The sequence below is a fragment of the Engystomops pustulosus genome, chromosome 9 (assembly GCF_040894005.1).
Source record: "Engystomops pustulosus chromosome 9, aEngPut4.maternal, whole genome shotgun sequence".
In the NCBI taxonomy this organism is placed as follows: Eukaryota; Metazoa; Chordata; class Amphibia; order Anura; family Leptodactylidae; genus Engystomops; species Engystomops pustulosus.
Window position 1 is genome coordinate 63980636 of NC_092419.1, and position 23881 is coordinate 64004516.

The 23881-nt window shown below is 45.4% G+C and overlaps 79 pseudogenes; all 79 read left to right on the forward strand.

Moving 5' to 3' along the window:
• The first annotated feature begins 164 nt into the window (after positions 1 to 164).
• Positions 165 to 283, forward strand: LOC140089813 (5S ribosomal RNA; annotated as a pseudogene).
• Positions 284 to 353: 70 nt separating this feature from the next.
• Positions 354 to 472, forward strand: LOC140082743 (5S ribosomal RNA; annotated as a pseudogene).
• A 448-nt stretch (positions 473 to 920) lies between these two features.
• Positions 921 to 1039, forward strand: LOC140083930 (5S ribosomal RNA; annotated as a pseudogene).
• Positions 1040 to 1109: 70 nt separating this feature from the next.
• On the forward strand, positions 1110 to 1228 carry LOC140093103 (5S ribosomal RNA; annotated as a pseudogene).
• A 70-nt stretch (positions 1229 to 1298) lies between these two features.
• On the forward strand, positions 1299 to 1417 carry LOC140093116 (5S ribosomal RNA; annotated as a pseudogene).
• Positions 1418 to 1487: 70 nt separating this feature from the next.
• On the forward strand, positions 1488 to 1606 carry LOC140096225 (5S ribosomal RNA; annotated as a pseudogene).
• A 69-nt stretch (positions 1607 to 1675) lies between these two features.
• LOC140093684 (5S ribosomal RNA) lies at positions 1676 to 1794 on the forward strand (annotated as a pseudogene).
• A 251-nt stretch (positions 1795 to 2045) lies between these two features.
• On the forward strand, positions 2046 to 2164 carry LOC140090798 (5S ribosomal RNA; annotated as a pseudogene).
• A 70-nt stretch (positions 2165 to 2234) lies between these two features.
• LOC140091410 (5S ribosomal RNA) lies at positions 2235 to 2353 on the forward strand (annotated as a pseudogene).
• Positions 2354 to 2422: 69 nt separating this feature from the next.
• Positions 2423 to 2541, forward strand: LOC140082994 (5S ribosomal RNA; annotated as a pseudogene).
• Positions 2542 to 2988: 447 nt separating this feature from the next.
• Positions 2989 to 3107, forward strand: LOC140095684 (5S ribosomal RNA; annotated as a pseudogene).
• Positions 3108 to 3366: 259 nt separating this feature from the next.
• On the forward strand, positions 3367 to 3485 carry LOC140082996 (5S ribosomal RNA; annotated as a pseudogene).
• Positions 3486 to 3555: 70 nt separating this feature from the next.
• Positions 3556 to 3674, forward strand: LOC140085597 (5S ribosomal RNA; annotated as a pseudogene).
• Positions 3675 to 4122: 448 nt separating this feature from the next.
• LOC140083931 (5S ribosomal RNA) lies at positions 4123 to 4241 on the forward strand (annotated as a pseudogene).
• Positions 4242 to 4311: 70 nt separating this feature from the next.
• On the forward strand, positions 4312 to 4430 carry LOC140093128 (5S ribosomal RNA; annotated as a pseudogene).
• Positions 4431 to 4500: 70 nt separating this feature from the next.
• Positions 4501 to 4619, forward strand: LOC140079316 (5S ribosomal RNA; annotated as a pseudogene).
• Positions 4620 to 4689: 70 nt separating this feature from the next.
• On the forward strand, positions 4690 to 4808 carry LOC140093371 (5S ribosomal RNA; annotated as a pseudogene).
• Positions 4809 to 4877: 69 nt separating this feature from the next.
• Positions 4878 to 4996, forward strand: LOC140088142 (5S ribosomal RNA; annotated as a pseudogene).
• Positions 4997 to 5247: 251 nt separating this feature from the next.
• On the forward strand, positions 5248 to 5366 carry LOC140090799 (5S ribosomal RNA; annotated as a pseudogene).
• Positions 5367 to 5436: 70 nt separating this feature from the next.
• Positions 5437 to 5555, forward strand: LOC140083223 (5S ribosomal RNA; annotated as a pseudogene).
• Positions 5556 to 5624: 69 nt separating this feature from the next.
• Positions 5625 to 5743, forward strand: LOC140087502 (5S ribosomal RNA; annotated as a pseudogene).
• Positions 5744 to 6380: 637 nt separating this feature from the next.
• LOC140082997 (5S ribosomal RNA) lies at positions 6381 to 6499 on the forward strand (annotated as a pseudogene).
• Positions 6500 to 6758: 259 nt separating this feature from the next.
• Positions 6759 to 6877, forward strand: LOC140082990 (5S ribosomal RNA; annotated as a pseudogene).
• A 70-nt stretch (positions 6878 to 6947) lies between these two features.
• LOC140085598 (5S ribosomal RNA) lies at positions 6948 to 7066 on the forward strand (annotated as a pseudogene).
• A 259-nt stretch (positions 7067 to 7325) lies between these two features.
• On the forward strand, positions 7326 to 7444 carry LOC140083808 (5S ribosomal RNA; annotated as a pseudogene).
• Positions 7445 to 7514: 70 nt separating this feature from the next.
• Positions 7515 to 7633, forward strand: LOC140086848 (5S ribosomal RNA; annotated as a pseudogene).
• Positions 7634 to 7703: 70 nt separating this feature from the next.
• On the forward strand, positions 7704 to 7822 carry LOC140082246 (5S ribosomal RNA; annotated as a pseudogene).
• Positions 7823 to 7892: 70 nt separating this feature from the next.
• On the forward strand, positions 7893 to 8011 carry LOC140098763 (5S ribosomal RNA; annotated as a pseudogene).
• A 69-nt stretch (positions 8012 to 8080) lies between these two features.
• LOC140088143 (5S ribosomal RNA) lies at positions 8081 to 8199 on the forward strand (annotated as a pseudogene).
• Positions 8200 to 8639: 440 nt separating this feature from the next.
• Positions 8640 to 8758, forward strand: LOC140083444 (5S ribosomal RNA; annotated as a pseudogene).
• Positions 8759 to 8827: 69 nt separating this feature from the next.
• On the forward strand, positions 8828 to 8946 carry LOC140087503 (5S ribosomal RNA; annotated as a pseudogene).
• Positions 8947 to 9394: 448 nt separating this feature from the next.
• LOC140097683 (5S ribosomal RNA) lies at positions 9395 to 9513 on the forward strand (annotated as a pseudogene).
• Positions 9514 to 9772: 259 nt separating this feature from the next.
• LOC140082998 (5S ribosomal RNA) lies at positions 9773 to 9891 on the forward strand (annotated as a pseudogene).
• A 259-nt stretch (positions 9892 to 10150) lies between these two features.
• Positions 10151 to 10269, forward strand: LOC140090395 (5S ribosomal RNA; annotated as a pseudogene).
• A 259-nt stretch (positions 10270 to 10528) lies between these two features.
• LOC140097175 (5S ribosomal RNA) lies at positions 10529 to 10647 on the forward strand (annotated as a pseudogene).
• A 448-nt stretch (positions 10648 to 11095) lies between these two features.
• LOC140093140 (5S ribosomal RNA) lies at positions 11096 to 11214 on the forward strand (annotated as a pseudogene).
• A 70-nt stretch (positions 11215 to 11284) lies between these two features.
• On the forward strand, positions 11285 to 11403 carry LOC140083234 (5S ribosomal RNA; annotated as a pseudogene).
• A 69-nt stretch (positions 11404 to 11472) lies between these two features.
• On the forward strand, positions 11473 to 11591 carry LOC140096576 (5S ribosomal RNA; annotated as a pseudogene).
• Positions 11592 to 11661: 70 nt separating this feature from the next.
• Positions 11662 to 11780, forward strand: LOC140098381 (5S ribosomal RNA; annotated as a pseudogene).
• Positions 11781 to 12039: 259 nt separating this feature from the next.
• Positions 12040 to 12158, forward strand: LOC140089814 (5S ribosomal RNA; annotated as a pseudogene).
• A 70-nt stretch (positions 12159 to 12228) lies between these two features.
• Positions 12229 to 12347, forward strand: LOC140088436 (5S ribosomal RNA; annotated as a pseudogene).
• Positions 12348 to 12795: 448 nt separating this feature from the next.
• Positions 12796 to 12914, forward strand: LOC140091865 (5S ribosomal RNA; annotated as a pseudogene).
• A 70-nt stretch (positions 12915 to 12984) lies between these two features.
• LOC140093152 (5S ribosomal RNA) lies at positions 12985 to 13103 on the forward strand (annotated as a pseudogene).
• Positions 13104 to 13173: 70 nt separating this feature from the next.
• Positions 13174 to 13292, forward strand: LOC140085601 (5S ribosomal RNA; annotated as a pseudogene).
• Positions 13293 to 13362: 70 nt separating this feature from the next.
• On the forward strand, positions 13363 to 13481 carry LOC140097176 (5S ribosomal RNA; annotated as a pseudogene).
• A 448-nt stretch (positions 13482 to 13929) lies between these two features.
• LOC140083810 (5S ribosomal RNA) lies at positions 13930 to 14048 on the forward strand (annotated as a pseudogene).
• Positions 14049 to 14118: 70 nt separating this feature from the next.
• LOC140083247 (5S ribosomal RNA) lies at positions 14119 to 14237 on the forward strand (annotated as a pseudogene).
• Positions 14238 to 14306: 69 nt separating this feature from the next.
• LOC140088144 (5S ribosomal RNA) lies at positions 14307 to 14425 on the forward strand (annotated as a pseudogene).
• A 70-nt stretch (positions 14426 to 14495) lies between these two features.
• Positions 14496 to 14614, forward strand: LOC140098382 (5S ribosomal RNA; annotated as a pseudogene).
• Positions 14615 to 14873: 259 nt separating this feature from the next.
• LOC140089815 (5S ribosomal RNA) lies at positions 14874 to 14992 on the forward strand (annotated as a pseudogene).
• A 70-nt stretch (positions 14993 to 15062) lies between these two features.
• LOC140095327 (5S ribosomal RNA) lies at positions 15063 to 15181 on the forward strand (annotated as a pseudogene).
• A 448-nt stretch (positions 15182 to 15629) lies between these two features.
• Positions 15630 to 15748, forward strand: LOC140083933 (5S ribosomal RNA; annotated as a pseudogene).
• Positions 15749 to 15818: 70 nt separating this feature from the next.
• On the forward strand, positions 15819 to 15937 carry LOC140093164 (5S ribosomal RNA; annotated as a pseudogene).
• A 70-nt stretch (positions 15938 to 16007) lies between these two features.
• On the forward strand, positions 16008 to 16126 carry LOC140079317 (5S ribosomal RNA; annotated as a pseudogene).
• A 259-nt stretch (positions 16127 to 16385) lies between these two features.
• On the forward strand, positions 16386 to 16504 carry LOC140093517 (5S ribosomal RNA; annotated as a pseudogene).
• A 248-nt stretch (positions 16505 to 16752) lies between these two features.
• Positions 16753 to 16871, forward strand: LOC140098699 (5S ribosomal RNA; annotated as a pseudogene).
• A 259-nt stretch (positions 16872 to 17130) lies between these two features.
• LOC140086618 (5S ribosomal RNA) lies at positions 17131 to 17249 on the forward strand (annotated as a pseudogene).
• A 70-nt stretch (positions 17250 to 17319) lies between these two features.
• LOC140093176 (5S ribosomal RNA) lies at positions 17320 to 17438 on the forward strand (annotated as a pseudogene).
• A 70-nt stretch (positions 17439 to 17508) lies between these two features.
• On the forward strand, positions 17509 to 17627 carry LOC140098072 (5S ribosomal RNA; annotated as a pseudogene).
• Positions 17628 to 17697: 70 nt separating this feature from the next.
• On the forward strand, positions 17698 to 17816 carry LOC140088145 (5S ribosomal RNA; annotated as a pseudogene).
• Positions 17817 to 17886: 70 nt separating this feature from the next.
• LOC140079319 (5S ribosomal RNA) lies at positions 17887 to 18005 on the forward strand (annotated as a pseudogene).
• A 259-nt stretch (positions 18006 to 18264) lies between these two features.
• LOC140089816 (5S ribosomal RNA) lies at positions 18265 to 18383 on the forward strand (annotated as a pseudogene).
• A 70-nt stretch (positions 18384 to 18453) lies between these two features.
• Positions 18454 to 18572, forward strand: LOC140081653 (5S ribosomal RNA; annotated as a pseudogene).
• A 70-nt stretch (positions 18573 to 18642) lies between these two features.
• On the forward strand, positions 18643 to 18761 carry LOC140079320 (5S ribosomal RNA; annotated as a pseudogene).
• Positions 18762 to 19019: 258 nt separating this feature from the next.
• LOC140086522 (5S ribosomal RNA) lies at positions 19020 to 19138 on the forward strand (annotated as a pseudogene).
• A 251-nt stretch (positions 19139 to 19389) lies between these two features.
• LOC140090487 (5S ribosomal RNA) lies at positions 19390 to 19508 on the forward strand (annotated as a pseudogene).
• Positions 19509 to 19767: 259 nt separating this feature from the next.
• On the forward strand, positions 19768 to 19886 carry LOC140089818 (5S ribosomal RNA; annotated as a pseudogene).
• Positions 19887 to 19956: 70 nt separating this feature from the next.
• LOC140081640 (5S ribosomal RNA) lies at positions 19957 to 20075 on the forward strand (annotated as a pseudogene).
• Positions 20076 to 20145: 70 nt separating this feature from the next.
• On the forward strand, positions 20146 to 20264 carry LOC140079321 (5S ribosomal RNA; annotated as a pseudogene).
• A 258-nt stretch (positions 20265 to 20522) lies between these two features.
• On the forward strand, positions 20523 to 20641 carry LOC140086524 (5S ribosomal RNA; annotated as a pseudogene).
• A 251-nt stretch (positions 20642 to 20892) lies between these two features.
• LOC140090488 (5S ribosomal RNA) lies at positions 20893 to 21011 on the forward strand (annotated as a pseudogene).
• A 70-nt stretch (positions 21012 to 21081) lies between these two features.
• On the forward strand, positions 21082 to 21200 carry LOC140095610 (5S ribosomal RNA; annotated as a pseudogene).
• Positions 21201 to 21270: 70 nt separating this feature from the next.
• On the forward strand, positions 21271 to 21389 carry LOC140095001 (5S ribosomal RNA; annotated as a pseudogene).
• A 448-nt stretch (positions 21390 to 21837) lies between these two features.
• Positions 21838 to 21956, forward strand: LOC140083811 (5S ribosomal RNA; annotated as a pseudogene).
• Positions 21957 to 22404: 448 nt separating this feature from the next.
• On the forward strand, positions 22405 to 22523 carry LOC140085455 (5S ribosomal RNA; annotated as a pseudogene).
• Positions 22524 to 22593: 70 nt separating this feature from the next.
• Positions 22594 to 22712, forward strand: LOC140079322 (5S ribosomal RNA; annotated as a pseudogene).
• Positions 22713 to 22970: 258 nt separating this feature from the next.
• LOC140093189 (5S ribosomal RNA) lies at positions 22971 to 23089 on the forward strand (annotated as a pseudogene).
• A 70-nt stretch (positions 23090 to 23159) lies between these two features.
• Positions 23160 to 23278, forward strand: LOC140089213 (5S ribosomal RNA; annotated as a pseudogene).
• A 447-nt stretch (positions 23279 to 23725) lies between these two features.
• LOC140082744 (5S ribosomal RNA) lies at positions 23726 to 23844 on the forward strand (annotated as a pseudogene).
• The last annotated feature ends 37 nt before the right edge of the window (positions 23845 to 23881 follow it).

Below are 23881 nucleotides of genomic sequence, written 5' to 3' on the forward strand. Positions count from 1 at the left end.
TGCGTGCTCTTTTCAGATCGCAGCAGCGATGCAGCTTAAGGCTTGGCAAGTACCAGCATGGGAGACTGGCTGGGAATCCCAAGTTCTGTTGACCTTTTTGAACTTGAAAATTGTTTTAGTTTCTCTATGAGATAGTAAAAGAACGTTCAATTTGAAATGCTGCTGTCAACGGCCATTCTAAGCTGAATGTGCCTGCTCTTGTCAGATCGCAGCAGCGATGCAGCTTAAGGCTTGGCAAGTACCAGCATGGGAGACTGGCTGGGAATCCCAAGTTCTGTTGACCTTTTTGAACCTGAAAATTGTGTTAGGTTCTCTATGAGATAGTAAAAGAAGGTTCAAATTGAACAGCTGCTGTCAATGGCCATTCTAAGCTGAATGTGCCTGCTCTCGTCAGATCGCAGCAGCAATGCAGCTTAAGGCTTGGCAAGTACCAGCATGGGAGACTGGCTGGGAATCCCAAGTTCCGTTGACCTTTTTGAACCTGAAAATTGTGTTAGTTTCCCTATGAGATAGTAAAAGAAGGTTCAAATTGAAAAGCTTCTGTCAACGGCCATTCTAAGCTGAATGTGCGTGCTCTTGTCAGATCGCAGCAGCGATGCAGCTTAAGGCTTGGCAAGTACCAGCATGGGAGACTGGCTGGGAATCCCAAGTTCTGGTGACGTTTTTGAACCTGAAAATTGTGTTAGTTTCTCTATGAGATAGTGGAAGAAGGTTCAAATTGAACAACTGCTGTCAACGGCCATTCTAAGCTGAATGTGTGTGCTCTTTTCAGATCGCAGCAGCGATGCAGCTTAAGGCTTGGCAAGTACCAGCATGAGAGACTGGCTGGGAATCCCAAGTTCTGTTGACCTTTTTGAACCTGAAAATTGTGTTAGTTTCTCTATGAGATAGTAAAAGAAGGTTCAAATTGAACAGCTTCTGTCAACGGCAATTCTAAGCTGAATGTGCCTGCTCTCGTCAGATCGCAGCAGCAATGCAGCTTAAGGCTTGGCAAGTACCAGCATGGGAGACTGGCTGGGAATCCCAAGTTCCGTTGACCTTTTTGAACCTGAAAATTGTGTTAGTTTCTCTATGAGATAGCAAAAGCGGGTTCAAATTGAACAGCTGCTGTCAACGGCCATTCTAAGCTGAATGTGCCTGCTCTCGTCAGATCGCAGCAGCAATGCAGCTTAAGGCTTGGCAAGTACCAGCATGGGAGACTGGCTGGGAATCCCAAGTTCCGTTGACCTTTTTGAACCTGAAAATTGTGTTAGTTTCTCTATGAGATAGCAAAAGCGGGTTCAAATTGAACAGCTGCTGTCAACGGCCATTCTAAGCTGAATGTGCCTGCTCTCGTCAGATCGCAGCAGCAATGCAGCTTAAGGCTTGGCAAGTACCAGCATGGGAGACTGGCTGGGAATCCCAAGTTCCGTTGACCTTTTTGAACCTGAAAATTGTGTTAGTTTCTCTATGAGATAGCAAAAGCGGGTTCAAATTGAACAGCTGCTGTCAACGGCCATTCTAAGCTGAATTTGCCTGCTCTCGTCAGATCGCAGCAGCAATGCAACTAAAGGCTTGGCAAGTACCAGCATGGGAGACTGGCTGGGAATTCCAAGTTCCGTTGACCTTTTTGAACCTGAAAATGTGTTAGTTTCTCTATGAGATAGTAAAAGAAGGTTCAAATTGAACAGCTGCTGTCAACGGCCATTCTAAGCTGAATGTGCCTGCTCTCGTCAGATCGCGGCAGCAATGCATCTTAAGGCTTGGCAAGTACCAGCATGGGAGACTGGCTGGGAATCCCAAGTTCCGTTGACCTTTTTGAACCTGAAAATTGTGTTAGTTTCTCTATGAGATAGTAAAAGAAGGTTCAAATTGAACAGCTGCTGTCAACGGCCATTCTAAGCTGAATGTGCCTGCTCTCGTCAGATCGCAGCAGCTTAAGGCTTGGCAAGTACCAGCATGGGAGACTGGGTAGGAATCCCAAGATCCGTTGACCTTTTTGAACCTGAAAATTTAGTTATTTTCTCTATGAGATAGTAAAAGAAGGTTCAAATTGAACGGCTGCTGTCAACGGCCATTCTAAGCTGAATGTGCCTGCTCTCGTCAGATCACAGCAGCAATGCAGCTTAAGGCTTGGCAAGTACCAGCATGGGAGACTGGCTGGGAATCCCTAGTTCTGTTGACCTTTTTGAACCTGAAAATTGTGTTAGTTTCTCTATGAGATACTAAAAGAAGGTTCAAATTGAACAGCTGCTATCAACGGCCATTCTAAGCTGAATTTGCCTGCTCTCGTCAGATCGCAGCAGCAATGCAGCTTAAGGCTTGGCAAGTACCAGCATGGGAGACTGGCTGGGAATTCCAAGTTCCGTTGACCTTTTTGAACCTGAAAATGTGTTAGTTTCTCTATGAGATAGTAAAAGAAGGTTCAAATTGAACAGCTGCTGTCAATGGCCATTCTAAGCTGAATGTGCCTGCTCTCGTCAGATCGCAGCAGCAATGCAGCTTAAGGCTTGGCAAGTACCAGCATGGGAGACTGGCTGGGAATCCCAAGTTCCATTGACCTTTTTGAACCTGAAAATTGTGTTAGTTTCTGTATGAGATAGTAAAAGAAGGTTCAAATTGAAAAGCTGCTGTCAACGGCAATTCTATGCTGAATGTGCGTGCTCTTGTCAGATCGCAGCAGTGATGCAGCTTAAGGCTTGGCAAGTACCAGCATGGGAGACTGGCTGGGAATCCCAAGTTCTGGTGACCTTTTTGAACCTGAAAATTGTGTTAGTTTCTCTATGAGATAGTAGAAGAAGGTTCAAATTGAACAACTGCTGTCAACGGCCATTCTAAGCTGAATGTGTGTGCTCTTTTCAGATCGCAGCAGCGATGCAGCTTAAGGCTTGCAAGTACCAGCATGGGAGACTGGCTGGGAATCCCAAGTTCTGTTGACCTTTTTGAACCTGAAAATTGTGTTAGGTTCTCTATGAGATAGTAAAAGAAGGTTCAAATTGAACAGCTGCTGTCAACGGCAATTCTAAGCTGAATGTGCCTGCTCTCGTCAGATTGCAGCAGCAATGCAGCTTAAGGCTTGGCAAGTACCAGCATAGGAGACTGGCTGGGAATCCCAAGTTCCGTTGCCCTTTTTGAACCTGAAAATTGTGTTAGTTTCTCTATGAGATAGTAAAAGAACTTTCAAATTGAACAGCTGCTGTCAACGGCCATTCTAAGCTGAATGTGCGTGCTCTTGTCAGATCGCAGCAGCGATGCAGCTTAAGGCTTGGCAAGTACCAGCATGGGAGACTGGCTTGGAATCCCAAGTTCTGGTGACCTTTTTGAACCTGAAAATTGTGTTAGTTTCTATATGAGATAGTAGAAGAAGGTTCAAATTGAACAACTGCTGTCAATGGCCATTCTAAGCTGAATGTGCCTGCTCTCGTCAGATCGCAGCAGCAATGCAGCTTAAGGCTTGGCAAGTACCAGCATGGGAGACTGGCTGGGAATCCCAAGTTCCATTGACCTTTTTGAACCTGAAAATTGTGTTAGTTTCTCTATGAGATAGTAAAAGAAGGTTCAATTTGAAATGCTGCTGTCAACGGCCATTCTAAGCTGAATGTGCCTGCACTCGTCAGATCGCAGCAGCAATGCAGCTTAAGGCTTGGCAAGTACCAGCATGGGAGACTGGCTGGGAATCCCAAGTTCCGTTGACCTTTTTGAACCTGAAAATTGTGTTAGTTTCTCTATGAGATAGTAAAAGAAGGTTCAAATTGAACAGCTGCTGTCAACGGCCATTCTAAGCTGAATGTGCGTGCTCTTGTCAGATCGCAGCAGCGATGCAGCTTAAGGCTTGGCAAGTACCAGCATGGGAGACTGGCTGGGAATCCCAAGTTCTGGTGCCCTTTTTGAACCTGAAAATTGTGTTAGATTCTCTATGAGATAGTGGAAGAAGGTTCAAATTGAACAACTGCTGTCAACGGCCATTCTAAGCTGAATGTGTGTGCTCTTTTCAGATCGCAGCAGCGATGCAGCTTAAGGCTTGGCAAGTACCAGCATGGGAGACTGGCTGGGAATCCCAAGTTCTGTTGACCTTTTTGAACCTGAAAATTGTGTTAGTTTCTCTATGAGATAGTAAAAGAAGGTTCAAATTGAACAGCTTCTGTCAACGGCAATTCTAAGCTGAATGTGCCTGCTCTCGTCAGATCGCAGCAGCAATGCAGCTTAAGGCTTGGCAAGTACCAGCATGGGAGACTGGCTGGGAATCCCAAGTTCCGTTGACCTTTTTGAACCTGAAAATTGTGTTAGTTTCTCTATGAGATAGCAAAAGCGGGTTCAAATTGAACAGCTGCTGTCAACGGCCATTCTAAGCTGAATGTGCCTGCTCTCGTCAGATCGCAGCAGCAATGCAGCTTAAGGCTTGGCAAGTACCAGCATGGGAGACTGGCTGGGAATCCCAAGTTCCGTTGACCTTTTTGAACCTGAAAATTGTGTTAGTTTCTCTATGAGATAGCAAAAGCGGGTTCAAATTGAACAGCTGCTGTCAACGGCCATTCTAAGCTGAATGTGCCTGCTCTCGTCAGATCGCAGCAGCAATGCAGCTTAAGGCTTGGCAAGTACCAGCATGGGAGACTGGCTGGGAATCCCAAGTTCTGTTGACCTTTTTGAACCTGAAAATTGTGTTAGTTTCTCTATGAGATAGCAAAAGCGGGTTCAAATTGAACAGCTGCTGTCAACGGCCATTCTAAGCTGAATTTGCCTGCTCTCGTCAGATCGCAGCAGCAATGCAACTTAAGGCTTGGCAAGTACCAGCATGGGAGACTGGCTGGGAATTCCAAGTTCCGTTGACCTTTTTGAACCTGAAAATGTGTTAGTTTCTCTATGAGATAGTAAAAGAAGGTTCAAATTGAACAGCTGCTGTCAACGGCCATTCTAAGCTGAATGTGCCTGCTCTCGTCAGATCGCAGCAGCAATGCATCTTAAGGCTTGGCAAGTACCAGCATGGGAGACTGGCTGGGAATCCCAAGTTCCGTTGACCTTTTTGAACCTGAAAATTGTGTTAGTTTCTCTATGAGATAGTAAAAGAAGGTTCAAATTGAACAGCTGCTGTCAACGGCCATTCTAAGCTGAATGTGCCTGCTCTCGTCAGATCGCAGCAGCTTAAGGCTTGGCAAGTACCAGCATGGGAGACTGGGTAGGAATCCCAAGATCCGTTGACCTTTTTGAACCTGAAAATTTAGTTATTTTCTCTATGAGATAGTAAAAGAAGGTTCAAATTGAACGGCTGCTGTCAACGGCCATTCTAAGCTGAATGTGCCTGCTCTCGTCAGATCACAGCAGCAATGCAGCTTAAGGCTTGGCAAGTACCAGCATGGGAGACTGGCTGGGAATCCCTAGTTCTGTTGACCTTTTTGAACCTGAAAATTGTGTTAGTTTCTCTATGAGATACTAAAAGAAGGTTCAAATTGAACAGCTGCTGTCAACGGCCATTCTAAGCTGAATGTGCCTGCTCTCGTCAGATCGCAGCAGCAATGCAGCTTAAGGCTTGGCAAGTACCAGCATGGGAGACTGGCTGGGAATTCCAAGTTCCGTTGACCTTTTTGAACCTGAAAATGTGTTAGTTTCTCTATGAGATAGTAAAAGAAGGTTCAAATTGAACAGCTGCTGTCAATGGCCATTCTAAGCTGAATGTGCCTGCTCTCGTCAGATCGCAGCAGCAATGCAGCTTAAGGCTTGGCAAGTACCAGCATGGGAGACTGGCTGGGAATCCCAAGTTCCATTGACGTTTTTGAACCTGAAAATTGTGTTAGTTTCTGTATGAGATAGTAAAAGAAGGTTCAAATTGAAAAGCTGCTGTCAACGGCCATTCTAAGCTGAATGTGCGTGCTCTTGTCAGATCGCAGCAGTGATGCAGCTTAAGGCTTGGCAAGTACCAGCATGGGAGACTGGCTGGGAATCCCAAGTTCTGGTGACCTTTTTGAACCTGAAAATTGTGTTAGTTTCTCTATGAGATAGTAGAAGAAGGTTCAAATTGAACAACTGCTGTCAACGGCCATTCTAAGCTGAATGTGTGTGCTCTTTTCAGATCGCAGCAGCGATGCAGCTTAAGACTTGGCAAGTACCAGCATGGGAGACTGGCTGGGAATCCCAAGTTCTGTTGACCTTTTTGAACCTGAAAATTGTGTTAGTTTCTCTATGAGATAGTAAAAGAAGGTTCAAATTGAACAGCTGCTGTCAACGGCAATTCTAAGCTGAATGTGCCTGCTCTTGTCAGATCGCAGCAGCGATGCAGCTTAAGGCTTGGCAAGTACCAGCATTGGAGACTGGCTTGGAATCCCAAGTTCTGGTGACCTTTTTGAACCTGAAAATTGTGTTAGTTTCTATATGAGATAGTAGAAGAAGGTTCAAATTGAACAACTGCTGTCAATGGCCATTCTAAGCTGAATGTGCCTGCTCTCGTCAGATCGCAGCAGCAATGCAGCTTAAGGCTTGGCAAGTACCAGCATGGGAGACTGGCTGGGAATCCCAAGTTCCATTGACCTTTTTGAACCTGAAAATTGTGTTAGTTTCTCTATGAGATAGTAAAAGAAGGTTCAAATTGAACAGCTGCTGTCAACGGCTATTCTAAGCTGAATGTGCGTGCTCTTGTCAGATCGCAGCAGCGATGCAGCTTAAGGCTTGGCAAGTACCAGCATGGGAGACTGGCTGGGAATCCCAAGTTCTGTTGACCTTTTTGAACCTGAAAATTGTGTTAGTTTCTATATGAGATAGTAGAAGAAGGTTCAAATTGAACAACTGCTGTCAATGGCCATTCTAAGCTGAATGTGCCTGCTCTCGTCAGATCGCAGCAGCAATGCAGCTTAAGGCTTGGCAAGTACCAGCATGGGAGACTGGCTGGGAATCCCAAGTTCCATTGACCTTTTTGAACCTGAAAATTGTGTTAGTTTCTCTATGAGATAGTAAAAGAAGGTTCAATTTGAAATGCTGCTGTCAACGGCCATTCTAAGCTGAATGTGCCTGCACTCGTCAGATCGCAGCAGCAATGCAGCTTAAGGCTTGGCAAGTACCAGCATGGGAGACTGGCTGGGAATCCCAAGTTCCGTTGACCTTTTTGAACCTGAAAATTGTGTTAGTTTCTCTATGAGATAGTAAAAGAAGGTTCAAATTGAACAGCTGCTGTCAACGGCCATTCTAAGCTGAATGTGCGTGCTCTTGTCAGATCGCAGCAGCGATGCAGCTTAAGGCTTGGCAAGTACCAGCATGGGAGACTGGCTGGGAATCCCAAGTTCTGGTGACCTTTTTGAACCTGAAAATTGTGTTAGATTCTCTATGAGATAGTAAAAGAAGGTTCAAATTGAACAGCTTCTGTCAACGGCAATTCTAAGCTGAATGTGCCTGCTCTCGTCAGATCGCAGCAGCAATGCAGCTTAAGGCTTGGCAAGTACCAGCATGGGAGACTGGCTGGGAATCCCAAGTTCCGTTGACCTTTTTGAACCTGAAAATTGTGTTAGTTTCTCTATGAGATAGCAAAAGCGGGTTCAAATTGAACAGCTGCTGTCAACGGCCATTCTAAGCTGAATGTGCCTGCTCTCGTCAGATTGCAGCAGCAATGCAGCTTAAGGCTTGGCAAGTACCAGCATGGGAGACTGGCTGGGAATCCCAAGTTCCGTTGACCTTTTTGAACCTGAAAATTGTGTTAGTTTCTCTATGAGATAGCAAAAGCGGGTTCAAATTGAACAGCTGCTGTCAACGGCCATTCTAAGCTGAATATGCCTGCTCTCGTCAGATCGCAGCAGCAATGCAGCTTAAGGCTTGGCAAGTACCAGCATGGGAGACTGGCTGGGAATCCCAAGTTCTGTTGACCTTTTTGAACCTGAAAATTGTGTTAGTTTCTCTAAGAGATAGCAAAAGCGGGTTCAAATTGAACAGCTGCTGTCAACGGCCATTCTAAGCTGAATTTGCCTGCTCTCGTCAGATTGCAGCAGCAATGCAACTTAAGGCTTGGCAAGTACCAGCATGGGAGACTGGCTGGGAATTCCAAGTTCCGTTGACCTTTTTGAACCTGAAAATGTGTTAGTTTCTCTATGAGATAGTAAAAGAAGGTTCAAATTGAACAGCTGCTGTCAACGGCCATTCTAAGCTGAATGTGCCTGCTCTCGTCAGATCGCAGCAGCAATGCATCTTAAGGCTTGGCAAGTACCAGCATGGGAGACTGGCTGGGAATCCCAAGTTCCGTTGACCTTTTTGAACCTGAAAATTGTGTTAGTTTCTCTATGAGATAGTAAAAGAAGGTTCAAATTGAACAGCTGCTGTCAACGGCCATTCTAAGCTGAATGTGCCTGCTCTCGTCAGATCGCAGCAGCTTAAGGCTTGGCAAGTACCAGCATGGGAGACTGGGTAGGAATCCCAAGATCCGTTGACCTTTTTGAACCTGAAAATTTAGTTATTTTCTCTATGAGATAGTAAAAGAAGGTTCAAATTGAACGGCTGCTGTCAACGGCCATTCTAAGCTGAATGTGCGTGCTCTTGTCAGATCACAGCAGCAATGCAGCTTAAGGCTTGGCAAGTACCAGCATGGGAGACTGGCTGGGAATCCCTAGTTCTGTTGACCTTTTTGAACCTGAAAATTGTGTTAGTTTCTCTATGAGATACTAAAAGAAGGTTCAAATTGAACAGCTGCTGTCAACGGCCATTCTAAGCTGAATTTGCCTGCTCTCGTCAGATCGCAGCAGCAATGCAGCTTAAGGCTTGGCAAGTACCAGCATGGGAGACTGGCTGGGAATTCCAAGTTCCGTTGACCTTTTTGAACCTGAAAATGTGTTAGTTTCTCTATGAGATAGTAAAAGAAGGTTCAAATTGAACAGCTGCTGTCAATGGCCATTCTAAGCTGAATGTGCCTGCTCTCGTCAGATCGCAGCAGCAATGCAGCTTAAGGCTTGGCAAGTACCAGCATGGGAGACTGGCTGGGAATCCCAAGTTCCATTGACGTTTTTGAACCTGAAAATTGTGTTAGTTTCTGTATGAGATAGTAAAAGAAGGTTCAAATTGAAAAGCTGCTGTCAATGGCCATTCTAAGCTGAATGTGCGTGCTCTTGTCAGATCGCAGCAGTGATGCAGCTTAAGGCTTGGCAAGTACCAGCATGGGAGACTGGCTGGGAATCCCAAGTTCTGGTGACCTTTTTGAACCTGAAAATTGTGTTAGTTTCTCTATGAGATAGTAGAAGAAGGTTCAAATTGAACAACTGCTGTCAACGGCCATTCTAAGCTGAATGTGTGTGCTCTTTTCAGATCGCAGCAGCGATGCAGCTTAAGGCTTGGCAAGTACCAGCATGGGAGACTAGCTGGGAATCCCAAGTTCTGTTGACCTTTTTGAACCTGAAAATTGTGTTAGTTTCTCTATGAGATAGTAAAAGAAGGTTCAAATTGAACAGCTGCTGTCAACGGCAATTCTAAGCTGAATGTGCCTGCTCTCGTCAGATTGCAGCAGCAATGCAGCTTAAGGCTTGGCAAGTACCAGCATGGGAGACTGGCTGGGAATCCCAAGTTCCGTTGCCCTTTTTGAACCTGAAAATTGTGTTAGTTTCTCTATGAGATAGTAAAAGAACTTTCAAATTGAACAGCTGCTGTCAACGGCCATTCTAAGCTGAATGTGCGTGCTCTTGTCAGATCGCAGCAGCGATGCAGCTTAAGTCTTGGCAAGTACCAGCATGGGAGACTGGCTTGGAATCCCAAGTTCTGGTGACCTTTTTGAACCTGAAAATTGTGTTAGTTTCTATATGAGATAGTAGAAGAAGGTTCAAATTGAACAACTGCTGTCAATGGCCATTCTAAGCTGAATGTGCCTGCTCTCGTCAGATCGCAGCAGCAATGCAGCTTAAGGCTTGGCAAGTACCAGCATGGGAGACTGGCTGGGAATCCCAAGTTCCATTGACCTTTTTGAACCTGAAAATTGTGTTAGTTTCTCTATGAGATAGTAAAAGAAGGTTCAAATTGAACAGCTGCTGTCAACGGCTATTCTAAGCTGAATGTGCGTGCTCTTGTCAGATCGCAGCAGCGATGCAGCTTAAGGCTTGGCAAGTACCAGCATGGGAGACTGGCTGGGAATCCCAAGTTCTGTTGACCTTTTTGAACTTGAAAATTGTTTTAGTTTCTCTATGAGATAGTAAAAGAACGTTCAATTTGAAATGCTGCTGTCAATGGCCATTCTAAGCTGAATGTGCCTGCACTCGTCAGATCGCAGCAGCAATGCAGCTTAAGGCTTGGCAAGTACCAGCATGGGAGACTGGCTGGGAATCCCAAGTTCCGTTGACCTTTTTGAACCTGAAAATTGTGTTAGTTTCTCTATGAGATAGTAAAAGAAGGTTCAAATTGAACAGCTGCTGTCAACGGCCATTCTAAGCTGAATGTGCGTGCTCTTGTCAGATCGCAGCAGCGATGCAGCTTAAGGCTTGGCAAGTACCAGCATGGGAGACTGGCTGGGAATCCCAAGTTTTGTTGACCTTTTTGAACCTGAAAATTGTGTTAGTTTCCCTATGAGATAGTAAAAGAAGGTTCAAATTGAAAAGCTGCTGTCAACGGCCATTCTAAGCTGAATGTGCGTGCTCTTGTCAGATCGCAGCAGCGATGCAGCTTAAGGCTTGGCAAGTACCAGCATGGGAGACTGGCTGGGAATCCCAAGTTCTGTTGACCTTTTTGAACCTGAAAATTGTGTTAGTTTCCCTATGAGATAGTAAAAGAAGGTTCAAATTGAAAAGCTGCTGTCAACGGCCATTCTAAGCTGAATGTGCGTGCTCTTGTCAGATCGCAGCAGCGATGCAGCTTAAGGCTTGGCAAGTACCAGCATGGGAGACTGGCTGGGAATCCCAAGTTCTGGTGCCCTTTTTGAACCTGAAAATTGTGTTAGATTCTCTATGAGATAGTGGAAGAAGGTTCAAATTGAACAACTGCTGTCAACGGCCATTCTAAGCTGAATGTGTGTGCTCTTTTCAGATCGCAGCAGCGATGCATCTTAAGGCTTGGCAAGTACCAGCATGGGAGACTGGCTGGGAATCCCAAGTTCTGTTGACCTTTTTGAACCTGAAAATTGTGTTAGTTTCTCTATGAGATAGTAAAAGAAGGTTCAAATTGAACAGCTTCTGTCAACGGCCATTCTAAGCTGAATGTGCCTGCTCTCGTCAGATCGCAGCAGCAATGCAGCTTAAGGCTTGGCAAGTACCAGCATGGGAGACTGGCTGGGAATCCCAAGTTCCGTTGACCTTTTTGAACCTGAAAATTGTGTTAGTTTCTCTATGAGATAGCAAAAGCGGGTTCAAATTGAACAGCTGCTGTCAACGGCCATTCTAAGCTGAATGTGCCTGCTCTCGTCAGATCGCAGCAGCAATGCAGCTTAAGGCTTGGCAAGTACCAGCATGGGAGACTGGCTGGGAATTCCAAGTTCCGTTGACCTTTTTGAACCTGAAAATGTGTTAGTTTCTCTATGAGATAGTAAAAGAAGGTTCAAATTGAACAGCTGCTGTCAACGGCCATTCTAAGCTGAATGTGCCTGCTCTCGTCAGATCACAGCAGCAATGCATCTTAAGGCTTGGCAAGTACCAGCATGGGAGACTGGCTGGGAATCCCAAGTTCCGTTGACCTTTTTGAACCTGAAAATTGTGTTAGTTTCTCTATGAGATAGTAAAAGAAGGTTCAAATTGAACAGCTGCTGTCAACGGCCATTCTAAGCTGAATGTGCCTGCTCTCGTCACATCGCAGCAGCAATGCAGCTTAAGGCTTGGCAAGTACCAGCATGGGAGACTGGCTGGGAATCCCAAGTTCTGTTGACCTTTTTGAACCTGAAAATTGTGTTAGTTTCTCTATGAGATAGTAAAAGAAGGTTCAAATTGAACAGCTGCTGTCAACGGCCATTCTAAGCTGAATGTGCGTGCTCTTGTCAGATCGCAGCAGCGATGCAGCTTAAGGCTTGGCAAGTACCAGCATGGGAGACTGGCTGGGAATCCCAAGTTCTGGTGACTTTTTTGAACCTGAAAATTGTGTTAGTTTCTCTATGAGATAGTAGAAGAAGGTTCAAATTGAACAGCTGCTGTCAACGGCCATTCTAAGCTGAATGTGCCTGCTCTTGTCAGATCGCAGCAGCGATGCAGCTTAAGGCTTGGCAAGTACCAGCATGGGAGACTGGCTGGGAATCCCAAGTTCTGTTGACCTTTTTGAACCTGAAAATTGTGTTAGGTTCTCTATGAGATAGTAAAAGAAGGTTCAAATTGAACAGCTGCTGTCAATGGCAATTCTAAGCTGAATGTGCCTGCTCTCGTCAGATCGCAGCAGCAATGCAGCTTAAGGCTTGGCAAGTACCAGCATGGGAGACTGGCTGGGAATCCCAAGTTCCATTGACCTTTTTGAACCTGAAAATTGTGTTAGTTTCCCTATGAGATAGTAAAAGAAGGTTCAAATTGAAAAGCTGCTGTCAACGGCCATTCTAAGCTGAATGTGCGTGCTCTTGTCAGATCGCAGCAGCGATGCAGCTTAAGGCTTGGCAAGTACCAGCATGGGAGACTGGCTGGGAATCCCAAGTTCTGGTGACCTTTTTGAACCTGAAAATTGTGTTAGTTTCTCTATGAGATAGTGGAAGAAGGTTCAAATTGAACAACTGCTGTCAACGGCCATTCTAAGCTGAATGTGTGTGCTCTTTTCAGATCGCAGCAGCGATGCAGCTTAAGGCTTGGCAAGTACCAGCATGGGAGACTGGCTGGGAATCCCAAGTTCTGTTGACCTTTTTGAACCTGAAAATTGTGTTAGTTTCTCTATGAGATAGTAAAAGAAGGTTCAAATTGAACAGCTGCTGTCAACGGCAATTCTAAGCTGAATGTGCCTGCTCTCGTCAGATCGCAGCAGCAATGCAGCTTAAGGCTTGGCAAGTACCAGCATGGGAGACTGGCTTGGAATCCCAAGTTCCGTTGACCTTTTTGAACCTGAAAATTGTGTTAGTTTCTCTTTGAGATAGCAAAAGCGGGTTCAAATTGAACAGCTGCTGTCAACGGCCATTCTAAGCTGAATGTGCCTGCTCTCGTCAGATCGCAGCAGCAATGCAGCTTAAGGCTTGGCAAGTACCAGCATGGGAGACTGGCTGGGAATCCCAAGTTCCGTTGACCTTTTTGAACCTGAAAATTGTGTTAGTTTCTCTATGAGATAGCAAAAGCGGGTTCCAATTGAACAGCTGCTGTCAACGGCCATTCTAAGCTGAATGTGCCTGCACTCGTCAGATCGCAGCAGCAATGCAGCTTAAGGCTTGGCAAGTACCAGCATGGGAGACTGGCTGGGAATCCCAAGTTCCGTTGACCTTTTTGAACCTGAAAATTGTGTTAGTTTCTCTATGAGATAGTAAAAGAAGGTTCAAATTGAACAGCTGCTGTCAACGGCCATTCTAAGCTGAATGTGCGTGCTCTTGTCAGATCGCAGCAGCGATGCAGCTTAAGGCTTGGCAAGTACCAGCATGGGAGACTGGCTGGGAATCCCAAGTTCTGTTGACCTTTTTGAACCTGAAAATTGTGTTAGTTTCCCTATGAGATAGTAAAAGAAGGTTCAAATTGAAAAGCTGCTGTCAACGGCCATTCTAAGCTGAATGTGCGTGCTCTTGTCAGATCGCAGCAGCGATGCAGCTTAAGGCTTGGCAAGTACCAGCATGGGAGACTGGCTGGGAATCCCAAGTTCTGGTGACCTTTTTGAACCTGAAAATTGTGTTAGATTCTCTATGAGATAGTGGAAGAAGGTTCAAATTGAACAACTGCTGTCAACGGCCATTCTAAGCTGAATGTGTGTGCTCTTTTCAGATCGCAGCAGCGATGCAGCTTAAGGCTTGGCAAGTACCAGCATGGGAGACTGGCTGGGAATCCCAAGTTCTGTTGACCTTTTTGAACCTGAAAATTGTGTTAGTTTCTCTATGAGATAGTAAAAGAAGGTTCAAATTGAACAGCTTCTGTCAACGGCAATTCTAAGCTGAATGTGCCTGCTCTCGTCAGATCGCAGCAGCAATGCAGCTTAAGGCTTGGCAAGTACCAGCATGGGAGACTGGCTGGGAATCCCAAGTTCCGTTGACCTTTTTGAACCTGAAAATTGTGTTAGTTTCTCTATGAGATAGAAAAAGCGGGTTCAAATTGAACAGCTGCTGTCAACGGCCATTCTAAGCTGAATGTGCCTGCTCTCGTCAGATCGCAGCAGCAATGCAGCTTAAGGCTTGGCAAGTACCAGCATGGGAGACTGGCTGGGAATTCCAAGTTCCGTTGACCTTTTTGAACCTGAAAATGTGTTAGTTTCTCTATGAGATAGTAAAAGAAGGTTCAAATTGAACAGCTGCTGTCAACGGCCATTCTAAGCTGAATGTGCCTGCTCTCGTCAGATCGCAGCAGCAATGCATCTTAAGGCTTGGCAAGTACCAGCATGGGAGACTGGCTGGGAATCCCAAGTTCCGTTGACCTTTTTGAACCTGAAAATTGTGTTAGTTTCTCTATGAGATAGTAAAAGAAGGTTCAAATTGAACAGCTGCTGTCAACGGCCATTCTAAGCTGAATGTGCCTGCTCTCGTCACATCGCAGCAGCAATGCAGCTTAAGGCTTGGCAAGTACCAGCATGGGAGACTGGCTGGGAATCCCAAGTTCTGTTGACCTTTTTGAACCTGAAAATTGTGTTAGTTTCTCTATGAGATAGTAAAAGAAGGTTCAAATTGAACAGCTGCTGTCAACGGCCATTCTAAGCTGAATGTGCGTGCTCTTGTCAGATCGCAGCAGCGATGCAGCTTAAGGCTTGGCAAGTACCAGCATGGGAGACTGGCTGGGAATCCCAAGTTCTGGTGACTTTTTTGAACCTGAAAATTGTGTTAGTTTCTCTATGAGATAGTAGAAGAAGGTTCAAATTGAACAGCTGCTGTCAACGGCCATTCTAAGCTGAATGTGCCTGCTCTTGTCAGATCGCAGCAGCGATGCAGCTTAAGGCTTGGCAAGTACCAGCATGGGAGACTGGCTGGGAATCCCAAGTTCTGTTGACCTTTTTGAACCTGAAAATTGTGTTAGGTTCTCTATGAGATAGTAAAAGAAGGTTCAAATTGAACAGCTGCTGTCAATTGCCATTCTAAGCTGAATGTGCCTGCTCTCGTCAGATCGCAGCAGCAATGCAGCTTAAGGCTTGGCAAGTACCAGCATGGGAGACTGGCTGGGAATCCCAAGTTCCGTTGACCTTTTTGAACCTGAAAATTGTGTTAGTTTCCCTATGAGATAGTAAAAGAAGGTTCAAATTGAAAAGCTGCTGTCAACGGCCATTCTAAGCTGAATGTGCGTGCTCTTGTCAGATCGCAGCAGCGATGCAGCTTAAGGCTTGGCAAGTACCAGCATGGGAGACTGGCTGGGAATCCCAAGTTCTGGTGACCTTTTTGAACCTGAAAATTGTGTTAGTTTCTCTATGAGATAGTGGAAGAAGGTTCAAATTGAACAACTGCTGTCAACGGCCATTCTAAGCTGAATGTGTGTGCTCTTTTCAGATCGCAGCAGCGATGCAGCTTAAGGCTTGGCAAGTACCAGCATGGGAGACTGGCTGGGAATCCCAAGTTCTGTTGACCTTTTTGAACCTGAAAATTGTGTTAGTTTCTCTATGAGATAGTAAAAGAAGGTTCAAATTGAACAGCTGCTGTCAACGGCAATTCTAAGCTGAATGTGCCTGCTCTCGTCAGATCGCAGCAGCAATGCAGCTTAAGGCTTGGCAAGTACCAGCATGGGAGACTGGCTGGGAATCCCAAGTTCCGTTGACCTTTTTGAACCTGAAAATTGTGTTAGTTTCTCTTTGAGATAGCAAAAGCGGGTTCAAATTGAACAGCTGCTGTCAACGGCCATTCTAAGCTGAATGTGCCTGCTCTCGTCAGATCGCAGCAGCAATGCAGCTTAAGGCTTGGCAAGTACCAGCATGGGAGACTGGCTGGGAATCCCAAGTTCCGTTGACCTTTTTGAACCTGAAAATTGTGTTAGTTTCTCTATGAGATAGCAAAAGCGGGTTCCAATTGAACAGCTGCTGTCAACGGCCATTCTAAGCTGAATGTGCCTGCTCTCGTCAGATCGCAGCAGCAATGCAGCTTAAGGCTTGGCAAGTACCAGCATGGGAGACTGGCTGGGAATCCCAAGTTCTGTTGACCTTTTTTAACCTGAAAATTGTGTTAGTTTCCCTATGAGATAGTAAAAGAAGGTTCAAATTGAAAAGCTGCTGTCAATGGCCATTCTAAGCTGAATGTGCATGCTCTTGTCAGATCGCAGCAGCGATGCAGCTTAAGGCTTGGCAAGTACCAGCATGGGGGACTGGCTGGGAATCCCAAGTACTGGTGACCTTTTTGAACCTGAAAATTGTGTTAGTTTCTCTATGAGATACTAAAAGAAGGTTCAAATTGAACAGCTGCTGTCAACGGCCATTCTAAGCTGAATTTGCCTGCTCTCGTCAGATCGCAGCAGCAATGCAACTTAAGGCTTGGCAAGTACCAGCATGGGAGACTGGCTGGGAATTCCAAGTTCCGTTGACCTTTTTGAACCTGAAAATGTGTTAGTTTCTCTATGAGATAGTAAAAGAAGGTTCAAATTGAACAGCTGCTGTCAACGGCCATTCTAAGCTGAATGTGCCTGCTCTCGTCAGATCGCAGCAGCAATGCATCTTAAGGCTTGGCATGGGAGACTGGCTGGGAATCCTAAGGTCTGGTGACTTTTTTGAACCTGAAAATTGTGTTAGTTTCTCTATGAGATAGTAGAAGAAGGTTCAAATTGAACAGCTGCTGTCAACGGCCATTCTAAGCTGAATGTGCCTGCTCTTGTCAGATCGCAGCAGCGATGCAGCTTAAGGCTTGGCAAGTACCAGCATGGGAGACTGGCTGGGAATCCCAAGTTCTGGTGACCTTTTTGAACCTGAAAATTGTGTTAGTTTCTCTATGAGATAGTGGAAGAAGGTTCAAATTGAACAACTGCTGTCAACGGCCATTCTAAGCTGAATGTGTGTGCTCTTTTCAGATCGCAGCAGCGATGCAGCTTAAGGCTTGGCAAGTACCAGCATGGGAGACTGGCTGGGAATCCCAAGTTCTGTTGACCTTTTTGAACCTGAAAATTGTGTTAGTTTCTCTATGAGATAGTAAAAGAAGGTTCAAATTGAACAGCTGCTGTCAACGGCAATTCTAAGCTGAATGTGCCTGCTCTCGTCAGATCGCAGGAGCAATGCAGCTTAAGGCTTGGCAAGTACCAGCATGGGAGACTGGCTGGGAATCCCAAGTTCCGTTGACCTTTTTGAACCTGAAAATTGTGTTAGTTTCTCTTTGAGATAGCAAAAGCGGGTTCAAATTGAACAGCTGCTGTCAACGGCCATTCTAAGCTGAATGTGCCTGCTCTCGTCAGATCGCAGCAGCAATGCAGCTTAAGGCTTGGCAAGTACCAGCATGGGAGACTGGCTGGGAATCCCAAGTTCCGTTGACCTTTTTGAACCTGAAAATTGTGTTAGTTTCTCTATGAGATAGCAAAAGCGGGTTCAAATTGAACAGCTGCTGTCAACGGCCATTCTAAGCTGAATGTGCCTGCTCTTGTCAGATCGCAGCAGCAATGCAGCTTAAGGCTTGGCAAGTACCAGCATGGGAGACTGGCTGGGAATCCCAAGTTCTGCTGACCTTTTTTAACCTGAAAATTGTGTTAGTTTCTCTATGAGATAGTAAAAGAAGGTTCAAATTGAACAGCTGCTGTCAACGGCCATTCTAAGCTGAATGTGCCTGCTCTCGTCAGATCGCAGCAGCAATGCATCTTAAGGCTTGGCAAGTACCAGCATGGGAGACTGGCTGGGAATCCCAAGTTCCGTTGACCTTTTTGAACCTTAAAATTGTGTTAGTTTCTCTATGAGATAGTAAAAGAAGGTTCAAATTGAACAGCTGCTGTCAACGGCCATTCTAAGCTGAATGTGCCTGCTCTCGTCAGATCGCAGCAGCAATGCAGCTTAAGGCTTGGCAAGTACCAGCATGGGAGACTGGCTGGGAATCCCAAGTTCTGTTGACCTTTTTGAACCTGAAAATTGTGTTAGTTTCTCTATGAGATAGTAAAAGAAGGTTCAAATTGAACAGCTGCTGTCAACAGCCATTCTAAGCTGAATGTGCGTGCTCTTGTCAGATCGCAGCAGCGATGCAGCTTAAGGCTTGGCAAGTACCAGCATGGGAGACTGGCTGGGAATCCCAAGTTCTGGTGACTTTTTTGAACCTGAAAATTGTGTTAGTTTCTCTATGAGATAGTAGAAGAAGGTTCAAATTGAACAGCTGCTGTCAACGGCCATTCTAAGCTGAATGTGCCTGCTCTTGTCAGATCGCAGCAGCGATGCAGCTTAAGGCTTGGCAAGTACCAGCATGGGAGACTGGCTGGGAATCCCAAGTTCTGTTGACCTTTTTGAACCTGAAAATTGTGTTAGGTTCTCTATGAGATAGTAAAAGAAGGTTCAAATTGAACAGCTGCTGTCAATGGCCATTCTAAGCTGAATGTGCCTGCTCTCGTCAGATCGCAGCAGCAATGCAGCTTAAGGCTTGGCAAGTACTAGCATGGGAGACTGGCTGGGAATCCCAAGTTCCGTTGACCTTTTTGAACCTGAAAATTGTGTTAGTTTCTCTATGAGATAGCAAAAGCGGGTTCAAATTGAACAGCTGCTGTCAACGGCCATTCTAAGCTGAATGTGCCTGCTCTCGTCAGATCGCAGCAGCAATGCAGCTTAAGGCTTGGCAAGTACCAGCATGGGAGACTGGCTGGGAATCCCAAGTTCTGTTGACCTTTTTTAACCTGAAAATTGTGTTAGTTTCTCTATGAGATAGTAAAAGAAGGTTCAAATTGAACAACTGCTGTCAACGGCCATTCTAAGCTGAATTTGCCTGCTCTCGTCAGATGGCAGCAGCAATGCAACTTAAGGCTTGGCAAGTACCAGCATGGGAGACTGGCTGGGAATTCCAAGTTCCGTTGACCTTTTTGAACCTGAAAATGTGTTAGTTTCTCTATGAGATAGTAAAAGAAGGTTCAAATTGAACAGCTGCTGTCAACGGCCATTCTAAGCTGAATGTGCCTGCTCTCATCAGATCGCAGCAGCAATGCAGCTTAAGGCTTGCCAAGTACCAGCATGGGAGACTGGCTGGGAATCCCAAGTTCTGTTGACCTTTTTGAACCTGAAAATTGTGTTAGTTTCTCTATGAGATAGTAAAAGAAGGTTCAAATTGAACAGCTGCTGTCAACGGCCATTCTAAGCTGAATGTGCCTGCTCTCGTCAGATCGCAGCAGCTTAAGGCTTGGCAAGTACCAGCATGGGAGACTGGGTAGGAATCCCAAGATCCGTTGACCTTTTTGAACCTGAAAATTTAGTTATTTTCTCTATGAGATAGTAAAAGAAGGTTCAAATTGAACGGCTGCTGTCAACGGCCATTCTAAGCTGAATGTGCCTGCTCTCGTCAGATCACAGCAGCAATGCAGCTTAAGGCTTGGCAAGTACCAGCATGGGAGACTGGCTGGGAATCCCAAGTTCTGTTGACCTTTTTGAACCTGAAAATTGTGTTAGTTTCTCTATGAGATAGTAAAAGAAGGTTCAAATTGAACAGCTGCTGTCAACAGCCATTCTAAGCTGAATGTGCGTGCTCTTGTCAGATCGCAGCAGCGATGCAGCTTAAGGCTTGGCAAGTACCAGCATGGGAGACTGGCTGGGAATCCCAAGTTCTGGTGACTTTTTTGAACCTGAAAATTGTGTTAGTTTCTCTATGAGATAGTAGAAGAAGGTTCAAATTGAACAGCTGCTGTCAACGGCCATTCTAAGCTGAATGTGCCTGCTCTTGTCAGATCGCAGCAGCGATGCAGCTTAAGGCTTGGCAAGTACCAGCATGGGAGACTGGCTGGGAATCCCAAGTTCTGTTGACCTTTTTGAACCTGAAAATTGTGTTAGGTTCTCTATGAGATAGTAAAAGAAGGTTCAAATTGAACAGCTGCTGTCAATGGCCATTCTAAGCTGAATGTGCCTGCTCTCGTCAGATCGCAGCAGCAATGCAGCTTAAGGCTTGGCAAGTACTAGCATGGGAGACTGGCTGGGAATCCCAAGTTCCGTTGACCTTTTTGAACCTGAAAATTGTGTTAGTTTCTCTATGAGATAGCAAAAGCGGGTTCAAATTGAACAGCTGCTGTCAACGGCCATTCTAAGCTGAATGTGCCTGCTCTCGTCAGATCGCAGCAGCAATGCAGCTTAAGGCTTGGCAAGTACCAGCATGGGAGACTGGCTGGGAATCCCAAGTTCTGTTGACCTTTTTTAACCTGAAAATTGTGTTAGTTTCTCTATGAGATAGTAAAAGAAGGTTCAAATTGAACAACTGCTGTCAACGGCCATTCTAAGCTGAATTTGCCTGCTCTCGTCAGATGGCAGCAGCAATGCAACTTAAGGCTTGGCAAGTACCAGCATGGGAGACTGGCTGGGAATTCCAAGTTCCGTTGACCTTTTTGAACCTGAAAATGTGTTAGTTTCTCTATGAGATAGTAAAAGAAGGTTCAAATTGAACAGCTGCTGTCAACGGCCATTCTAAGCTGAATGTGCCTGCTCTCATCAGATCGCAGCAGCAATGCAGCTTAAGGCTTGCCAAGTACCAGCATGGGAGACTGGCTGGGAATCCCAAGTTCTGTTGACCTTTTTGAACCTGAAAATTGTGTTAGTTTCTCTATGAGATAGTAAAAGAAGGTTCAAATTGAACAGCTGCTGTCAACGGCCATTCTAAGCTGAATGTGCCTGCTCTCGTCAGATCGCAGCAGCTTAAGGCTTGGCAAGTACCAGCATGGGAGACTGGGTAGGAATCCCAAGATCCGTTGACCTTTTTGAACCTGAAAATTTAGTTATTTTCTCTATGAGATAGTAAAAGAAGGTTCAAATTGAACGGCTGCTGTCAACGGCCATTCTAAGCTGAATGTGCCTGCTCTCGTCAGATCACAGCAGCAATGCAGCTTAAGGCTTGGCAAGTACCAGCATGGGAGACTGGCTGGGAATCCCAAGTTCTGTTGACCTTTTTGAACCTGAAAATTGTGTTAGTTTCTCTATGAGATAGTAAAAGAAGGTTCAAATTGAACAGCTGCTGTCAACGGCCATTCTAAGCTGAATGTGCCTGCTCTCGTCAGATCGCAGCAGCAATGCATCTTAAGGCTTGGCAAGTACAAGCATGGGAGACTGGCTGGGAATCCCAAGTTCCGTTGACCTTTTTGAACCTGAAAATTGTGTTAGTTTCTCTATGAGACAGTAAAATAAGGTTCAAATTGAACAGCTGCTTTCAACGGCCATTCTAAGCTGAATGTGCCTGCTCTTGTCAGATCGCAGCAGCAATGCAGCTTAAGGCTTGGCAAGTACCAGCATGGGAGACTGGCTGGGAATCCCAAGTTCCGTTGACCTTTTTGAACCTGAAAATTGTGTTAGTTTCCCTATGAGATAGTAAAAGAAGGTTCAAATTGAAAAGCTGCTGTCAACGGCCATTCTAAGCTGAATGTGCGTGCTCTTGTCAGATCGCAGCAGCGATGCAGCTTAAGGCTTGGCAAGTACCAGCATGGGAGACTGGCTGGGAATCCCAAGTTCTGGTGACCTTTTTGAACCTGAAAATTGTGTTAGTTTCTCTATGAGATAGTGGAATAAGGTTCAAATTGAACAACTGCTGTCAACGGCCATTCTAAGCTGAATGTGTGTGCTCTTTTCAGATCGCAGCAGCGATGCAGCTTAAGGCTTGGCAAGTACCAGCATGGGAGACTGGCTGGGAATCCCAAGTTCTGTTGACCTTTTTGAACCTGAAAATTGTGTTAGTTTCTCTATGAGATAGTAAAAGAAGGTTCAAATTGAACAGCTGCTGTCAACGGCAATTCTAAGCTGAATGTGCCTGCTCTCGTCAGATCGCAGCAGCAATGCAGCTTAAGGCTTGGCAAGTACCAGCATGGGAGACTGGCTGGGAATCCCAAGTTCCGTTGACCTTTTTGAACCTGAAAATTGTGTTAGTTTCCCTATGAGATAGTAAAAGAAAGTTCAAATTGAAAAGCTGCTGTCAACGGCCATTCTAAGCTGAATGTGCGTGCTCTTGTCAGATCGCAGCAGCGATGCAGCTTAAGGCTTGGCAAGTTCCAGCATGGGAGACTGGCTGGGAATCCCAAGTACTGGTGACCTTTTTGAACCTGAAAATTGTGTTAGTTTCTCTATGAGATAGTGGAAGAAGGTTCAAATTGAACAACTGCTGTCAACGGCCATTCTAAGCTGAATGTGTGTGCTCTTTTCAGCTCGCAGCAGCCATGCAGCTTAAGGCTTGGAAAGTACCAGCATGGGAGACTGGCTGGGAATCCCAAGTTCTGTTGACCTTTTTGAACCTGAAAATTGTGTTAGTTTCTCTATGAGATAGTAAAAGAAGGTTCAAATTGAACAGCTGCTGTCAACGGCAATTCTAAGCTGAATGTGCCTGCTCTCGTCAGATCGCAGCAGCAATGCAGCTTAAGGCTTGGCAAGTACCAGCATGGGAGACTGGCTGGGAATCCCAAGTTCTGTTGACCTTTTTGAACCTGAAAATTGTGTTAGTTTCTCTATGAGATAGCAAAAGAAGGTTCAAATTGAACAGCTGCTGTCAACGGCCATTCTAAGCTGAATGTGCCTGCTCTCGTCAGATCGCAGCAGCAATGCAGCTTAAGGCTTGGCAAGTACCAGCATGGGAGACTGGCTGGGAATCCCAAGTTCTGTTGACCTTTTTTAACCTGAAAATTGTGTTAGTTTCTCTATGAGATAGTAAAAGAAGGTTCAAATTGAACAGCTGCTGTCAACGGCCATTCTAAGCTGAATTTTCCTGCTCTCGTCAGATCGCAGCAGCAATGCAACTTAAGGCTTGGCAAGTACCAGCATGGGAGACTGGCTGGGAATTCCAAGTTCCGTTAACCTTTTTGAACCTGAAAATGTGTTAGTTTCTCTATGAGATAGTAAAAGAAGGTTCAAATTGAACAGCTGCTGTCAACGGCCATTCTAAGCTGAATGTGCCTGCTCTCGTCAGATCGCAGCAGCAATGCAGCTTAAGGCTTGGCAAGTACCAGCATGGGAGACTGGCTGGGAATCCCAAGTTCCGTTGACCTTTTTGAACCTGAAAATTGTGTTAGTTTCTCTATGAGATAGTAAAAGAAGGTTCAAATTGAACAGCTGCTGTCAACGGCCATTCTAAGCTGAATGTGCCTGCTCTCGTCAGATCGTAGCAGCAATGCAGCTTAAGGCTTGGCAAGTACCAGCATGGGAGACTGGCTGGGAATCCCAAGTTCTGTTGACCTTTTTGAACCTGAAAATGTGTTAGTTTCTCTATGAGATAGTAAAAGATGGTTCCAATTAAACAGCTGCTGTCAACGGCCATTCTAAGCTGAATGTGCGTGCTCTTGTCAGATCGCAGCAGCGATGCAGCTTAAGGCTTGGCAAGTACCAGCATGGGAGACTGGCTGGGAATCCCAAGTTCTGGTGACCTTTTTGAACCTGAAAATTGTGTTAGTTTCTCTATGAGATAGTAAAAGAACTTTCAAATTGAACAGCTGCTGTCAACGGCCATTCTAAGCTGAATGTGCGTGCTCTTGTCAGATCGCAGCAGCGATGCAGCTTAAGGCTTGGCAAGTACCAGCATGGGAGACTGGCTTGGAATCCCAAGTTCTGGTGACCTTTTTGAACCTGAAAATTGTGTTAGTTTCTATATGAGACAGTAGAAGAAGGTTCAAATTGAACAACTGCTGTCAATGGCCATTCTAAGCTGAATGTGCCTGCTCTCGTCAGATCGCAGCAGCAATGCAGCTTAAGGCTTGGCAAGTACCAGCATGGGAGACTGGCTGGGAATCCCAAGTTCCGTTGACCTTTTTGAACCTGAAAATTGTTTAGTTTCTCTATGAGA